Source organism: Anabrus simplex, chromosome 7, assembly GCF_040414725.1.
Source record: "Anabrus simplex isolate iqAnaSimp1 chromosome 7, ASM4041472v1, whole genome shotgun sequence".
Lineage (NCBI taxonomy): Eukaryota > Metazoa > Arthropoda > Insecta > Orthoptera > Tettigoniidae > Anabrus > Anabrus simplex.
The window spans coordinates 150,955,406-150,974,717 of NC_090271.1; positions in this window are offsets into that span (position 1 = coordinate 150,955,406).

Below are 19,312 nucleotides of genomic sequence, written 5' to 3' on the forward strand. Positions count from 1 at the left end.
TAACTACTTGAAATGAGGAGCAAAATGTGCTTACTAACTTTTATTAAATTGAGATAGCACGATACCATTATTAATTTAATATGCATTCTTGAAATAAAAAAAATTATGAATTATTGATTTTTGAATGTTTCAAACACAGTCACATTACATACCGTTGATTTTGTTTCTTACAATATCGAAGAGTTGCTTCGGAGAAGTTAATATATTAGTGGACAGCGAAACTGAAAAATTGAAAAAGGGAAGACCTGAAAACCGGGCACCTATTATTCCAAACGAGAACTGAGAGTTAATCTACACGATCCGTGGAAAATCTGACTTTCAACAAGTAGAACGCCTGATTTTCTCTCAATGAAGGTTATCCACCAGTCCAATACCCTTTACGGATACGGAACACCCACCGAATGGACCCTTAATCGAACCAAACTGACTATCAGTTGCTTTGGATAGGTTGCGAAATATTATGGGAAAGCATGGTGTTCACTACGAGTTAACAGCATCATTCACAATTGAAATAAAATTCCACCATGTATTTGTCATTCATGACACCCTTAAGTAATAAGGTAATCCCGATGCTAAATGTGCATCACCCAAAACAGCTGTTCGGAAGGAACCAACAACAACATGATCCGTGAGGATCCTACGTTATGTCGTTCTAAAGGAACAAAACTGCGAAATGCAGGAAACACTTATTCATCATGCATTTAGAAGAAATGCCAAACACTGAAGTTAATCAAAAAATGGAAAGTTACTTGAAAAGTATTATTATCGAACCGATTTTCAGGTTAGAAATGGTTTTGTTACGCTAAATAAAATTACCAGTCCACGTTAAAAATTATTACAACTTTAAGGAATTCTTTCCCTTGAAAAACAATGCTACCAGTACAGATCTATCTATTTATTGTCTGTCCCAACACACTACTTATAAAGTGATTACTTAATTACTTTCAACTATGAATAAAATGAAAATACGACAAAGATTGAAAATAAAATATTGTTACTGGCTGACGAATCGAAACCACATTCGCAACTCAAGTCTCACACTAATACACTGAGTGTCAATACGCACCCTATCAAACGAAACGGACGTCAAAACGATAAAACAATTAAGTCCGTAAAATAAATTAACATATCGAAGTCATTAGAGCTCAACACGCACGGAGAATTACAGTAAAGATAGTTAATCTAGATCAGGTCGATATCCAACATTTGGGCAACCCTCACTCACTAGCGGTCCCGTTATCCCAAGGAGAGCTACGCATTAACCCTCTTCAAAATTTATATTTACTGTAGATGCTACCTTCGTCCAGGCCACTTCAACAAAAAAAAAAAAAAAAAAGAAACATCTAAACTGAGACTTGAGTGTGTACAGCTACCATCCCGGACCTATCGTCGGGCTCACTTGAAATCTGTACATCCTAACACTAATCTCTATGTACATGATACCTTCCAAATTCTATCGTCGGGCGTGAACTAGGACGTCTCATCATCAGTGACTCCAAGGATAACATGTGACGTCCTAAATCTATCGTCGGGCGTCAAAGTGGGTCGTACTACGCCTCCCTTAACATATCAGGCGAACTAGCAATTTCAAACAACTCCGACATTCAATACTAAGTCTGGTCCAACTAACAACACACGACGGAACCGCGTCTCTTACTATCAAACGAATGCAAGTCGAAAAATACAGTAAGTCTCCACCTCGTTACAATACGTGAACTCAAAAATAAATATGCGTGACGAACAAATCTCCACCTCAAACACAATCTCAGCCTGTGCACTGAAGTTTAGGGAAGCAATGATAATTCCCAACGCACGTTTACCATAGTGGATGCCTTCAAAATAATAATCATCACTACCGCCTTCGAAACTCTCCAATCGCCTATCATCAATTCCAACATTCTATATCAATGACATATCCAGTGGACGAAATTCAATACACCCCAACCATGGGTCCAAAATGCTCTTTTATCCTTGAGGTCGCATTATCTTACTATTCGTACGGGCTTTAAGTAACAAATCGCTGGACATTTACTACCAAGATTTTAACCTTTTACTAGAGTCGTTTTCACTTGGGATCTTACTAGAAATCTACAGTGCTTCACACAGTAATCGTCTCAAATTCGGATTGGTAGCGGAAAACAATACAGCCTGCCTCAACACAGCCTGTTTCCTAAATACTTCCTCTGCAAAAATATAGCCTGTCTCAAACTCTCTCCTCGCTTTATTCCAGCGGTATCACTTAAAATCCAGGCTTCATTTCATCCATCTCTCTCATATAAATTCGTCGCTCTCAATCCCCTTTTCTTATATTTCCCAGACCCCTTTTCATAATTCAATCCCCTGGTGAAAACAACAACCACTGTAAAACACATCTCTTACTTTACTGTTATTACGACTTTCAGACCTCGAGAATCCAAGAACACACCGCGACTTTTCATATCATTGATATACACGATGTCTCAAAATTTTCCTTCCCATTAATAACTGTAACTCTATCAAATTTCACTGAAATTACCTAAATATGCCTGCGATCCTTGTAAAAATATACTGGTTAAATGCACTTTTAACATAGAAAAATTTCTTTATCCCGCGGTAGACTATTATTATTATTATTATTATTATTATTATTATTATTATCATCATTGACAAACATTTCCGAATTCAACTGATATTTGAAATTTAGGTATTCGCCACGACTAATTTATAACTTCCCAAAATTCCACGCTTTGAACAATATCTCATCGAACATTAACACCAAATTTTAAGCGTCGCATTTTACCGTTTCTTGACATGAAATTTACACACTGAAAGTTTCACACGCTGACCAAAAATTACAACACCTTTCGCCTGATAATTACGAATATCAACCCGACAATCATCTTGAAAAATTTGTTGGGACAGAACAAATAAAACTAACTACAACATAATATAAATATAGACTGACCTGCACATGGCACCATTCCCAGTATTCTGGTTACATCGTCACCAGCTGACCTCGCTCCTTAGCCGTACATTTTCACAAAGAACATTATCATTTCCAACATCTCACTCTTACAAACACTACCCTTCTCACACACGATATTAAAATTACCACATAAATCACGCACTTTTCTCTGTAATTGGCACCACGAACTTCCCTCGTTCTGCAGTCGGCTACGACTGTCTGGTTCGTTCCCAGAGTTGTCTCTCTCCGTTACTCCAATAAAACAGGTGTTCAACAGATAAAAGGAGCAGAACTACTCTGAATAGCTTCCCCAACCCTCTTCACTTTCAAACGTACATGAGATGATATAAATAAAATCTGCTGTGTATATTTTAACCAACGCCTACACTTTCCTAGTTCGTCGGCAAACGTTCAGAACTTTTCCAATCACCTTCTCTTCTTAACCGAGTATGTGGACCTTAGCCACGGACATGTATTTAGTTATTTGTCGATTAATCTGGCGCGAATTTCCAATGACGACGGGCACAAGCTCCCGCGGCTTCAAGTTCCAGATCGACACTGAAAAATATACGGTGGGGGGTTTCTTTTATAATCTCAGAAGGGACGCTATCCCCACTATTAAGCTTCATTGTGTAATCTGCCAATTTTGCGTCCTATAGACCGATTTTGATGAGACTTGTCCCAGACTTCCGGACAGGCTTGCACTTATTTTAGATGTTAATCTTATAATTTTACCACACTCACAATAGGGGAAATAAATTATTTCTGCCCGTGTGTTTCGCGCGTTTTCTTCATCCCCTGACCTTGGCACGTGTAGCTGGTTCACTGATCTGACGCTAACATGTACTTAGGCTTAACTGCATTTATGTTTTTCCCTGGGGGCTCTGTCTTCATGTAGGGTGTACGAATAATTTAACTTATTTATTTCTTTATTTGCTGTGTTGCCAAAATCCCTCGTTGTATAGAATTCCATGAATTTAAAGAATTGTCGGGCACTCGAGTTCCGCCGAGGTGTCACGGTATTTCACCAGCTTGCCGTGAGTGAGATCCTTCCCACGCGACATCGGGGCTCTTAGGAGCGCAACATGGCTGCCCTCAAACATAAAAGTAGTTTCTTGATTCCAAATAAATATTGAGAGAAAAAAGTATTTTTCTCTCCGTAGAATTATGGGTTCAATACATTGAAGTTCCAAATTATATCGGAAACACCAGCTTGTTCGGAAAAGTAAAGTGATTAAAATGAACACCAGATCGTTAGTAGTAGTAGTAGTAGTAGTAGTAGTAGTAGTAGTAGTAGTAGTAGTAGTAGTAGATTGTTTTAAAGGGAAATACAACGAGAAACCCATCCCCACTTAACAGTAATTAAAAGAAAACGAAAAATCTTCTGACCCTTCGAGGAATGAAACTATAGGCCTATGCAAAAACTGGCAAAGATGTGGAAATTATTGACTTCCTTGGTTTCAAAATTCCAATATTTCGACGTTAGACGAGAACGAGAGGTCAGGGAGGTGAAATGAAAGTGAGGAGCTAGTTACTAGCACGTGAAACCAATGCCAAAGTCATCAAAGCAGCAACGTCACACTCGTAAATGTGAGAGCCCTGGTGGGTCACATCTCTTATTCTCATCTTTCGAATGGCTCCATGGCTAAATGGTTAGCGTGCTGGCCTTTGCTCACAGGGGTCCCGGGTTCGATTTCCCTGCAGGGTCGGGAATTTAAACCATCATTGGTTAATTTCGCTGGCAGGAGGACTGGCTGTATATGTTGTCTTCATCATCATTTCGTACTCATCACGAGGCGCAGGTCGCCTACGGGAGTCAAATCGAAAGACCTGAACATGGCGAGCCAAATTTGTCCTCGGACACTCCCGGCACTAAAAGCCATACGCCATTTCATCTTCCGAATGCATTTTATACCCAGGGTGCATAGCAGCAAAAAGGGTGTAGATCAGTACACATTGTTGATGTTGGAAGTCCATGTCAGAGGGTTATGATGTTTTGACCATCAGCCCCGTACACACAATATGTGCGAAGTACAGTCTAGTACAGTACGTATACCGATGATCTGTGTCTAGAGTTGTGCATGTTTGTATTTAAATGGGACCGGGTTTAAGAAGAAATTGGTCGTGTTGTAGCAACCCGCCATTCACCTGTCGTTGAAGTGAGATTGCTTGAAATTCGACTTCAAGGATGACAGAGACTGAAATTTAATCCACTTCTTTACTCAATTAAATTACAAGGTAAACACGTGCCATTAGACCAGTATTACTTCGTAGCAGATCCCGCAAAACTAGTATGGTGAATGGGTAACTAATATAGACTGGAGGTACCATCATTATGATGCGATGATATATACTGCGGGTTTTACTTCGCGCTATCTCAGTGAGGTCTTGTGGTGCCGATGGTACAGAGCATGCCTATGACTGGGAAGGAAGCGACCGTGGCCTTAACTAAAACCGAGACTACACCGGGCGAGTTGGCCGTGCGCGTAGAGGCGCGCGGCTGTGAGCTTGCATCCGGGAGATAGTAGGTTCGAATCCCACTATCGGCAGCCCTGAAAATGGTTTTCCGTGGTTTCCCATTTTCACACCAGGCAAATGCTGGGGCTGTACCTTAATTAAGGCCACGGCCGCTTCCTTCCAACTCCTAAACCTTTCCTATCCCATCGTCGCCATAAGACCTATCTGTGTCGGTGCGACGTAAAGCCCCTAGCAAAAAAAAAAACGAGACTCAGTATTTGCCTGGGAATTCACGGGAAAACATATTCAGGGCTGCCGACAGTAGATTCGAACCCACTATCTCCCAAGTCCAAGCTAACTGCTAAACGCCGAGAACCGCGTAGCCAACACACTGAGTGATGATAAATATGGGTTACTTTCTAAATACAACTGCATAAAGTTATTCCATATTCAAGATTTAACTAAGAGAGGTAGTCGAGCTGAGTAGCTCAGACGGTATAGCGTTAGTTTTCTGAGCTCAGGTTGGTGGGTTCGATCCTGCCTCAGACCAGTGGTAAATCAAGCTGCTGAAATACGCAAGGATTTACTGGCACGTAATATAACTCCTGCAGGACAAATTTCAGACACCACGGAGTGTCTTAGTGGGACATAACCATTATTATTATTATTATTATTATTATTATTATTATTATTATTATTATTACCATGAAGACATTTGAATACGCATGTCTGCGTAACCCCTTCCCCCTTCCCCCTTCCCCCTTCCCCCTTCCCCTTCCCCTATCGTGCCACCTGCTGAGCGCTCTCACGGTTCGGGCGGCCTTGAAGTATTGGCGAGCGCTTTAGCCAATCAGAATGCTACACATTCTTCGATAACTTAAAAATATACGGCAAGACATATTTATTCTTTTAAAGACACACTGCAAATCTAAAGGCGAAGAGTTTTCTTTAGAATGCTTTACGATGTCAATCGGTTCAGCCGTTGTCTCAAACTCGCGGTCACAAAAATCTGCTAGTGTTTAAAATATATAGATTTTTATTATTGTTATTATTATTATTATTATTATTATTATTATTATTATTATTATTATTATTATTATTATTCATGGTGTGCGTTATTGTAGTAACGTCCTCGTTCGTGAACTATGGGCAACGGCTGTGTGGCCTAGTAAGTGGTCCTGAGAGTCGGGATACCAGTTGCTACGAAATGGGAGTGGGCATCTCGAACATATTCTGAGTCATGGCCCTCCTTGTGCTCAAGCGGCTAGGACTATACAATCCACCGTTGGTCCCCAACCGGTTAGAGGAGTGATCATCACATGGACTATGTATAACTAGGGTAGAATCCTGCTTCACGAATTTAACGAGCTCAGATCCTTTTAAGCAAGCCTCCCACTCCCACTTGACAGGCGAGGGACTCCTTGGAAACAACTTGGCGAACGAAATGGAATTCGATGGGGTGCTATCAGTATTAATGGGGCTTATGGAAGAAAAATGTAGAACTGGCTGAGTCAGCAAAGAGGATGCATCTGGATGTGCTATGAGTACCGTAAGTGATATTCAGGTAAGGGGAGATAATGAGGAAGAGATAGGAGATTATGAAGTGTATTTGACGGGTGTTAAAAAGGGAAGGACAGAGTTTGTGGTAGGGCTGTTCATCATGAATACTATTGCACGCAAATGAGCGAATGATGTGGGTAGATTTGGCAGTTGGAGGAATTAGGATGATAATCGTCTCAGTGTATTCACCATGTGAGGGTGCAGATGAGGATGAAGTTGACAAGTTTTATGAAGCACTGAAAGACATGGTAGTCAGGGTCAGCATCAAGGATAGGATAGTGCTAATGTGCGATTTCAGTGCGAGAGTTGGGAATAGAACTGAAGGATACGAAAGGGTGACTGGTAAATGTGGAGAAAATATGGAAGCTAACAGGAATGGGAAACGTTTACTGGACTTCTCTGCTGGTATGGATTTAGGAGTTACAAATACATTCTTCAAGCATAAGGCTATTCACCGCTACACATGGGTGGGTAGGGGTACCAGATCTATAATAGACTATATCTTACCCGACTTGGAATTCGGAAAATCTGTTATGAATGTGTGGGTTTTACGGGCATTTTTCGATGATACGCACCACTATCTGATCGGTAGTGAACTACGTATCCCTAGGCCTAGGATAGAGAAATCTGTCTGCAAACGAATAAGGGTAGAAAATTTCCAGGACGAGGAAATTAGACAGAAGTACATAGATATGATTAGTGAGAAGTTCTTAACAGTGGACAGTAAGCAGGTTCAAGATATAGAAAGAGAATGGGTGCCATACAGCGATTCTATAGTAGAAACAGCAAGGGAATGCCTAGGAGCAACTGTGTATAAATATGGGAAAAATCGAACATCTTGGTGGAATGTTGAAGTGGGAGCAGCATTTAAAGGTAAAAGAAAGGCTTATCAAATATGCTCCAAGCAAGGGCTGATGCATACATGGAATTGTACATAGATGAAATAAATAGAGCGAAACAAATGGTTGTTGAATCCAAAAGGAAGTCGCGGAATATTTTGGTATTAACATGGAAAGACTAGATAAGGAAACAGGGAAACCTTCCTGGACAGTAATAAATAATCTTTGGAAGGGAGGTAAACATGAAATGAACAGTTTTTTGGTTAATTCTGGTGAATTCATAATAGACCCCCAGGGAATCACTGGAGAGGTGTGGGGAGTGTTTGCAGAATCTTCTTAACGTAAAAGGAAATCTTCCTGGTGGTGTCGCAAACAAGCGAGCTCATGAGGAGGAGGAAAATGTTGTTGGTGAAATTACGCTTGAGAAAGTGGAAAAGGTGGTAAATATACTCCATTGTCATAAAGCAGCAGGAATAGGTGAAACTGGACCTGAAGTGGTGAAGTATATTGGGAAAGCAGCGATGAAATGGTTTCATAGATTAATAAGATTAGCATGGAGTGTTGTTGAGGTACCTTCAGATTGGACAAAAGCAATAATTGCACCTATCTATAAGCAAGGGGACAGGAAGGATTGCAAGAGCTATCGAAGTATCTCATCGATTTGTATACCAGGCAAAGTATTCACTGCCATCTTGGAAGGGAGGGTGCGATCAGTCGTTAAAAGGAAGTTGGATCAAAACCAGTGTGGTTTCAGACCACAGAGGGGCTGTCAGGATCAAATTTTTAGTATGCACCAGGTAATTGAAAAATGCTACGGGAAGAATACTCAGTTTTGTTTATGTTTTGTAGATCTAGAGAAAGCATATGACAGGGTACCGAGGGAAAAGATGTTAGCCATACTGGGGGACTATGGGATATTAAAATCAATCAAAGGCATTTATGTTGACAATTGGGCCACAGTGAGCTCTTAGTTCAGGGTACTTACAGGGGTTAGACAAGGCTGTAATCTTTCACCTTTTTTGTTCGTAGTTTACATGGATCATCTGCTGAATGGTATAAAGTGGCAGGGAGAGATTCAATTAGGTGGAAATGTAGTAAACAGTCTGGCCTATGCTGACGACTTGGTCTTAATGGCAGATTGTGCCGAAAGTCTGCAGTCTAATATCTTGGAACTTGAAAATATGTGCAATGTGTATGGTATGGAAATTAGCCCTTCGACGACTAAATTGATGTCAGTAGGTAAGAAATTTAACAGAATTGAATGTCAGATGAGTGATACAAAGCTGGAACAGGTAGATAATTTCAAGCATTTAGCAAGTGTGTTCTCCCAGGATGGTAATATAGTGAGATTGAATCTATATGCAGTACAGCTAATGCAGTGAGCTTGCAGTTGCGATCAACAGTATTCTGTAAGAAGGAAGTCAGCTCCCAGACGAAACTATCTTTACATCGGTCCGTTTTCAGACAAACTTTGCTTTACGGGTACGAAAGGTGGGTGGCCTCAGGGCACTTTACTCATAAGTTAGGTGTAACAGACATGAAAGTAGCGAGAATGATTGCTTGTTCAAATGGGTGGGAACAATGGCAGGAAGGTACTCCGAATGAGGAGATAAAGGCTAAGTTAGGAATCAACTCGATGGGTGAAGCTGTACGTATAAACCGGCTTTGGTGGTGGGGTCATATGAGGCGAATAAAGGAGGATAGGATACCTGGGATAATAATGGACTGTTATGAAGGATAAGAGAACTCGAGGCAGACCAAGGCGACGATGGTTAGACTCGTTTTTAACGATTTAAGGATAGGAGGTAGAGAAATGAATGAGGTCACAACACTAGTTGCAAATAGAGGACTGACGCGGCGTTTTGTAATTTCAGTCTTGCAGAGACTACCGCCCGGCACGTTGTATAGCCCTCAACGAAACGGTTTTCCTCGATACAGACTGCCTCAAACCTTCTCCTGTCCATCATCTGTTCCCTCTTGCTGGCACTGCGCCACTGTATAGCCAAACAGCCATATCTAGACTTCGACACAATCATAGCTTTCTGGCAAGAGCAACGCCTTTAAAATAACGTGGCGAAGCTACGAGGCTTCAGAAATGGATAACCGAGAACCAGTTTCCCATCGTTCCACTAAAGGAACCTGGACATAATTTACCTTTCCCTATGTGGAAGACTTTGAACCGACTGCAAACAGTGGTTTCAAAAAGTAAAACGAATTTAGAGCAATGGGGGATGCTCCCGGAGCGAGATATCACCGTGTGTCTCTGTGAGATAATGCAGGACTCCAGCATTTGCTAACGATTATAAATATAGGTCAACCTTGCAGAGAGGAAACCTTATACCTGGAAATGAAACCGCAGTTGACGCGGCTACGTTTTCGAAGGACGTCGTGTAATCCGGACATGCAAGGTAAAGACAGTGAATCGTACGACGCATCTCTATATTTCACCATTTCCTCATCAGCTCCGCTATTCTGCAATTGACGTTAAAACACTTCTCGCTGTTGTGTGTTTTTAGCATTTTGAGTTATTCTTCTTTTCTTCATTGGGCCTCTAAATATTAGTTCCTAGTTAGCGTCGACCTCTAAGATCTCTTGCTACCAATGTTTTTCCTTCATTACCACCTAGATATACCTGCTCCCTTTACAAAGCTGCAGGTTGTTTTTACTGGGTCTTGTTGGATTTTTCTCCCTCTTCACCTGGTAGTCTGATTCTACCCAGCGCCTCACATTCGAAAAGTATCTGATTACACTGCTTCATTGCATTTCCTACATATGTTTTCTCTTATTACTCCAATTCTATGTAGGTGTTTTTTCAGATGGCAGTGGGCTGTCAACAGTCTTACTACCCATCTTATATTTTCTCTGCTGAGTTTCAACAGTTCTTTAGTATGCTTCTTGTTTGGTCCTTTTATCAGTTGCTCTGCAAGCCTGCATCCTAGCATTTTGAGTTAGAGTTTGGTCAGATATTCTCCGATTAATAGAAATAGTTCACCTATCATACTGTCTCAATTAAACAAAGAAAATAATGGGGAGAATTCCCGCACAAATTGGTATTCGGGCATCGTCTCTGTCCGGATTTTAAATTATAAATTTTTATTATAGCTTAAATTTATCTTCACCCTTTAAAGATGATCCAGTGCAAGTCGTTCCTTGTACATTTTTTTAATGTCTCAACCTATGTTTAATATAACACTAAGTGAACTGAATGAACTGGTCGACTATCTAAAAGCTTGGTCTCGAGACAGACCGTACAGCAGAGGTCCGGCACGTTGTGTAGGTGAGTGTGAACTATTGACACGAGGATAAACGGTGGAGAGGGGTGTTACAGATCTCCTACCCCAGCTCCCTCTCGGCTTATCTCAAGCCTCGATAATTCCATTACCACCGCGAGCTGGTCCATTATTCATGAACACGTCAACAGTCCGACAGCTGCAGATGTCTACATTCCTCTCCAGCTTCTTGACGCAGACAACGGGCAGTCACGACCTAATTGTTTCCTTTCCGCCACCCTAACTTCACGCACAGTGTTAGTACTGTGATAGTGATACTGTTCGTATTTCTCCGCAGATAGTAGATGGAAAACTATGCAACGCAGATCACGTCATGGTAGGAAAGGAGGGAGTAAAATTTCTTGTTTGTTTCAGATTTTCGACAAGGGATAAATATGTTTTAGAAAATTTGAAGCGACTATTGAAGGGCATGGTGCAAGATCGAGGAAACCCCATTTTTTTTAATTTTTTTTTTTTGCTACGGGCTTTACGTCGCACCGACACAGATAGGTCTTATGGCGACGATGGGATAGGAAAGGCCTAGGAGTTGGAAGGAAGTGGCCGTGGCCTTAATTAAGGTACAGCCCCAGCATTTGCCTGGTGTGAAAATGGGAAACCACGGAAAACCATTTTCAGGGCTGCCGATAGTGGGATTCGAACCTACTATCTCCCGGATGCAAACCCCAAAATTAAAAGAAATCAATTTATTACACGTGTTGTATGCATACGGGACATTGTATACGTCTTTGGTGCAAGGAGGGAGTAAACACTGGAAACTGATGGTAAAATATCCAGTTGGAACTCGATTAGCTCTTGTGTTCGGGGCAAGAGGGAAGTTAACAATTAGAGATTCAGGAAGTCAGTACAACTCCATTGATGCCACAGGACGTGAATCTTCACAGGTGTTTGTAAATAAGGTGCCTCAAGGAGGACGAGAAACATTCAATACTCTGATGTTATAAAAAAAAGAAATGTGAGAAAGGCGAAACATGTGAATAGTAACAAATAAATAAGAGTTACTATGAAAGCTATACCTAATAAGGAACTGCAAATACAGTGCACAAAAAGGTTCTGTATATTCCGGTTTAGAACACCCTTATACTCTGCTATGTGTGTATACGCACGTTGCATATTTTGAAGGGTGCACACAAAGAAAAGCTGTGCAAAAGTAACACAAACACAATAAAAGCACGAAGTTGGTAATGTGGGATTTTTAACAGAAAATTATAGTACACTGTGTGACAAATCACAACGATATATATTGCCAACTCGAGCCATGACGCGTGCTTCAACACGATGGGTCATGCTCAGTTCCAGAGTTTACAAATTGTTTCGGGGCCGATTATCCTACTCTTGGATAGCAGCTTCATTCAGTTGCCGAATGTTTTCAGCAGGATTATGACGCAGACAATTATTGCTCTGTTTAGTTTGCGCCATGTATGTTGAACACGGTTCATGTTGGCAGAATATATCGACCATACCATTCGCTATGCATCTCAGCAAACTGATTGACCACTTTGGCTCACCGAGCAAGTGAGCCGCGTGTTTAGTATCGCGTAGCTGTGAACTTGCATTCGGGAAATGGTGGGTTCGTATCCCACCACCGGCAGCCCTTAAGATGGTTCTCTCTTTTTTTTTTTTTTTTTTTTTTTTTTCATTTTCACACTAGCCAAATTCTGGGGGTGTACCTGAACTACCTTCACAGTTCTAAACTTTTCTCATCCTTGCGATGCCAAAAAGCCTTCGATGTGTTAGTCTGACGTTTAACTACTTGCAAAAACATTCTGGTTCTAGGGGCACGAGAATTATCATAGACTAATGTAAATATTTTGCTCACAGTGGCCGAAAATTCTGTTACTATAGGTTGGACGAATTTATCTCTGTATAGCAGACCAGTCATGTTACTCCGGATAGAAATTAGCCCGTTGCTAGTCTTGACGTACCTGGATGAATGGCTCGTTCCATCTCACATCGGATCGTCTCCCGACTCTCTAATGTTCATGTTGTATGGGTTCAAGCTCATAGTGACCTTATCGAAAAGAGATTACGCTTCCACTGTTCCTGATGCCATGGGCTATGGATATTGTTGTCCACCTCACACGAGATGTCCTATCCTGTGTTTTAAGACGAGCATTTGGCACAGGCCTCCTGGATATCTGTCCTCCGTCGTGAAGCCGATTTCACACTCTCTGACCTGATGCATTCACTCTGGTCAACCTAATAAGATCCTGTCGAAACGAGTTGGCGGTAGGAGTGGGTCTACTACCCTACGTATTGAAAGCAACGCATACCGATCCTCCCTGCGAGTTGTTATGTGTGGGCGTCCCGTCCTTTGTCGGTCATCAACAGTTTGTGTGCCTCTGATTGTTCCAAACTCTGAGGATATCACTCTGACTCATTCGAACATGAGTGGTGATATCCGCTTGTCACCATCCTTCTTGCAGCGATGTCACAATTCAAATGCAGTAAGTAGCAGATATGGGTACTGTACTCTTGCCATGTTTACCCCAGTCTTTCTCATTCTGTCTACAGGCACCGACCTTAAAAGTGATGTTGTTAAACGGGCCAACACGACAAATGCCTCCTATCGTACAAATATCGAAGCGGATTTGCTGTCACTTTGTGTCCCGGATATTTACCTACAGAGCACATTGTCAACACGCTTGAGGTACAATAATAAATAATAATTTCGTATGGCTATTTGTAGCCGAGTGCAGCATTTGTAAGGCAGACCCTCCGATGAGGGTGGGCGGCATCTGCCATATGCAGGTAACTGTGTATTATTGTGGTGAAGGATAGTGTTGCGTGTGGTGTGTGAGTTGTAGAGATGTTGGGGACAGCACAGACACCCAGCCCCCGAGGCATTGGAAGTAACCAATGAAGGTAAAAATTCCCTACCCGGCCGGGAATCGAACCTGTGACCCGCTGAACAGAAGGTCAATACGCTGACCATTCAGCCAACGAGTCGGACTTGAGGTACAATGAAATATATAGTACGTGAAATCTTAACGTGAAAAAAATATTTTTGAACATTGTATAAGTGAAAAATCGTGTCGATATGTACAACGGCGAAATTGTATTTTCTGCCAATTTTGAAAATAAATTATTCGAAATATACTTTGTATTACAATAATGATATGAATTTTTCCGATATTGAATATCATTTCCATGATTTGTTGCAAGAAAGGAGTAACTTAATTTTATATTTGTGTTATCAACAATATAAACAGGGGTAAAATGCCAAATTATTGCTTAAGTAGCCTTGTTGAAAAAAAAAATACTTTGAAAAATATTCATTCGAAATTTGTTCAAACCGTACAACATTCATGAATCAGTCTTCGTGGTAAAATGGAGTTAAACTTCAGGCAAGCACCGTGGCTTTTCTTTAGTGACGGCCACGGCTAACGTCTCCCTCGTCCTTGCACTTCCCAAAACCTGGATGTATTAGTACAATATTGAGCCAACAGACAAAAATAATAGTCGTGACAACTGTTCTACATATTGCTTTAAATAAATTGTACCGTAACGCGCTGTAGGTTTCTTCTATACAATTGTACATCTAAGAAAAATTTGAACGTACGATGTGATGCAACTTTCGGAGCCAAAATGGACTTCAACTGTTGTGACGCCTTCTGTATTCCTCAGTATGGACCTGAGCAGTTTTCTTGCGATTATCTGTACGACCGTACAGTGATTGTAATAATAATAATAATAATAATAATAATAATAATAATAAACATTCTGATCTGATACTTGATGCATTCTCCAATACTGATATAATCTGTGCTGCAGCATTTAAACTTGGCCTAAAGCCTGCTTGCCTTGGAGTGAGAAGGCGATCTGCAACCCTGATGAGTCCGTTCAGTAGCATCCTTTCAACAACCTCACACCAGGAGCAAAGGAGGGAGACTGGTCTGTAGTTTTTGGGATCGTTGCGACATTAAGCAGTCGTTAATACGGCTATGACACGAACTTTCCGCCATATAGTTGGGATGTGAAACATCCTCAGGCAGTTATTGAAACGTCCTAACGGGCTCTTTCATTGTCACTCCAAAGTTCTTGATTTGTCCTACTCTAATGTCATCTGCCCCAGGAGGTTTATCGGTTTTGCATCTATTTATGGCACTGAGGTTCCAATTCACTGCAAGTTCAGTTGTTCATTCACTTGATCCCACCGAGCTCGATAGCTGCAGTCGCTTCAGTGCGGCCAGTATCCAGTATTCGAGAGATAGTGGGTTCGAACCCCACTGTCGGCAGCCCTGAAGATGGTTTTCCGTGGTTTCCCATTTTCACACCAGGCAACTGCTGCGGCTATACCTTAATTAAGGCCACGGCCGCTTCCTTCCCACTCCTAGCCCTTTCCTGTCCCATCGTCGCCGTAAGACCTAACTGTGTCGATGCGACGTAAAGCAACTAGCACTTGATTCCGCAAGTAGTCTCCTTATTTTAAATTCAATAAAAACTAATGTGCAATTTGATTAGCTGACACAAATTAATGTAGGATCTCTGTTGATCATCTTTACGAGCCTCAATGCCTTCTGGCTGCTCTGAGACTGATATATCACCCTTAACTTGATCCTGCTCTCCCCTTTTGAGTAGACTGCTAACGAAGCTAAAGTGTGCGCTGCCTGGATTGTTTCTTCGCCCAATGGGTTTTGTTGGAAAAGCGCATAATACCCATCCACGTGTCGGGACTTGGATGTAGCTGGTGCTACAGACATGGGGAATAGTAGTTGAGGAACTTTACCGAATAGCTACGACGAATTGGTCATACGCTTCAGGAAGTCGTTTGATGGCTTGTTCCATTGTATCCCATGCTACGGTAAACTTTGGCTATTATGATTTTATTGAAGATGTATATTTGGCGAAAGAGTACACTCTATACTGGAATAGCAGAGAAAATCTGACTCGTACTCGTTCCGTGTCGGGAGTAAAGAACATGACTACGGTTTTGACGCACTTTGTTTTCCTTGAGGTCCATTTTGCAATTCGCTTTACGTAGAATATTGCACCCTACTTTTCTAAGGGTACAATATATATATTTGGTGCCGTATTCCTCAAAGCTTGTTTCATTAAATTTCAAGTCCTTGGATGAAAATCATTGCCTATACGATGTGTGTTACAAGGGAACAATGAATTTTGTTATGTGGAAGAAATGCATTGTTCCCTCAGTCTGCTTCATTCCAGCTCCATGGTTAGCGCGTTGACCTTTGACCCAGGGGATCCCGAGTTCGATTCCCGTCAGGATCGGGGGGTTTAACCATCATTGTTGGTTAATTCTAATAGCACGGGGGCTGGGTGTGTGTGCCACCTTTAGCATTAGATGTCATCGTAGGTATGGCTCCATCCTCACAGACGTGCAAATCGCCTAAATGACGTCAACACGAAAGACCTGCACCAGGCTTCTCCGGAGGTCACACACCATTTTAATCAACTTCAGCACTTAATACTAGCAATTCACCTAGGCTATATACGAAAACGATGTCGATCAACGTATTGCTGTATCCCATTTTTAGAAAAAAATCACAGACGCATTAATGAACTTGACGTTAATCTCTGTTTGTGAAGCGTACGCAAATATCTGTATTAGAAATAATAATTTTCTCTGCACACTTCAGATTCTTGCCTCATACTTTGATTTATTGTATCTCGTATTAGACACACAGAAGTGGAAAATATCTTTTGTTCAGTTTTCGTTTGTCTGTCGGTTTGTTTGTTAACACATCACGAAGAAACGTCGTAACAGATATTCTCGAAATTCTGTATTTAAATTCAGGGACAGTCAGGTTATGCACTAGGCTAAATAATATTTTATAAGAGCACAGTATATATTAATGCGTCCGAAAAACGATATATCAAATTTCTCCGTAAATATTAGCTGTCTCGATTAACTGTACAAAAGTTGTGCACAATATAATCTCCGGTATTTTATGCTTCATACCTTTCTACGGACGAGGAATAAGGAATATATTCAGAACTATTATATTTTCCACCAACTTCCTATCTCCGTAAATATCAGTTCAATTTAAAGAGTGTGCATAACAAAAATTAAGGTGATTTTAACTTACAATATTGTGTATGTGTTACCCTGTGATTTATAGTAATGGAGATATTCATGTATCAGCATGGGCGAGCATCGGTTACCTAGAAATATTGTTCAGTCATCGTGTTAACGAGCTGGCGATGGTTGTGATGATGATTATTGTTTTAAGAGGAAGTACAGCTGGGTAATTGCGTGGTCATTGCCACTTGTTCATCACGATCATAATGAAGATGACTACCGAAATGAGGAGAAGCGGGTGGAGGTATGGTCAATGGAAGAATTGGAGGAAAAGGAATAATAATGAAAACGAAGGCCTAACATCGTTTATTTCCTTCCGAAATTTGATTGCCTAAAATATCCTAAACCCTATGAAAAACTTATCTACAATAAAATATCACTGACTGACTGTTGTTAGTTTATATATACACGCTGTCTCTTCTGTAGCCACTCTCCTTTGTTAGATGGCATTATTGCTGGAATTACAAGAACTTCCCCGTCAACAACGGGTGCGCAATAACTAGTCTAATTTTAAAATCTAATGCTCGCGTGCCTGTACATTTATTATTTCAGAAAAATATCTTCATACTTACTCGTTTTTTTAGGTAATACTGCTCATCTGAAGGTTTCTTACTTTTGGTGTCTGTTTCTGTTTCTAAATCTCGAAAATTGTTGGACTAAAGTCATCCAAATTCTGTATTTCTACCCATTTAGGGTTGTGTAATAGGGTGCATGTGATTTTAAGATAGTTTCATGGAGTAAGATTTTACAGGGCGATCAAAACAGTTATTCTTTGTTCTCTATGCCGTTTTGCCATGGCCATTGGATCACTGATAAGAAGTTGATCATGGGCCATATGACAGTGCTTGCTGTGCCAGATTGCCGTAAATGTTATGTTACTTTATTTTAAGTATTCTGTTATTTGGTCATTGCTCCTAAGTTTAGTCTGGTACTATTGGTTGGTCTACCGGGCGAGTTGGCCGTGCGCGTAGAGGCGCGCGGCTGTGAAGCTTGCATCCGGGAGATAGTAGGTTCGAATCCCACTATCGGCAGCCCTGAAAATGGTTTTCCGTGGTGTCCCATTTTCACACCAGGCAAATGCTGGGGCTGTACCTTAATTAAGGTCACGGCCGCTTCCTACCAACTCCTAGGCCTTTCCTATCCCATCGTCGCCGTAAGACCTATCTGTGTCGGTGCGACGTAAAGCCCATAGCAAAAAAAAGGTACTATTGGTCGGTTTTTTGTGTATTGCTTAGGCTATTTCGGATTTGAACTATGTATTGGGCGGAAGCCTGTGATGTTCAATAAATAGTATGTTAATATTAGTTTTATGAAAACACTTCACATAACAAATGTTTTAAGTAGTTTTTTATAGAGCACATAAAAAGGCAGATATCATTACCGGGTTTCGTGATGTTTTGCTATTCGTTTTTCACAGCGCCACGCTACAGTATATTCCTTGGATGCAGGGCAATTATACCCTACTTTGGGCAAGGAACTGTACAGTAACTTACTTTCGGAGATAGTCTTCATTCTGCCTCAGTTTGGTTGAAATGTACCATACTTACCACTGCTGCGACATGCTTCCGGAGAAAAAGGATTAAATAAAAAAATTATGCCTTAATTAACGTGTGAATTGAGCCACGAAACCTCGCACAAATGAATAGGAAAACCATATTATGCCCTTGCTAAATGGCTTGTTGAAAAATGGACACAAATGCTAGTAAATAAAAGTATATAAAAATATAAATAAAATTTGAATTCTGAATCGACTTGTGAAGACCTGAATGTTAGTATAGATATGCATACATACTGTAGATCTTCATTACAGGCTGTATACCTTTCGGCGATCAGTGTTGAGTCTGCAGGCCTCTGTGAATTAACTAAAACGCCCCGATAAATTCTCTATCTGCAACCAGCTCTGTGGTTTAGTTTAGTTCCACATCTCTTAACATTAAAATTATAAACCTTCGTCTAGCTCTACTTCTCTTACTCTCCATGGCCGTGTGCATTATTTTCCCACAGAGCTCGATAGCTGCAGTCACTTAAGTGCGGGCATTATCCAGTATTCGGGAGATAGTGGGTTCGAACCCCATTATCGGCAGCCCTGAATATGGTTTTCCATGGTTTCCCATTTTCATACCAGGTGCTGTTCCTTAAACGAGGCCACGGCCGCTTCATTCCCACTTCTAGCCCTTTTCTG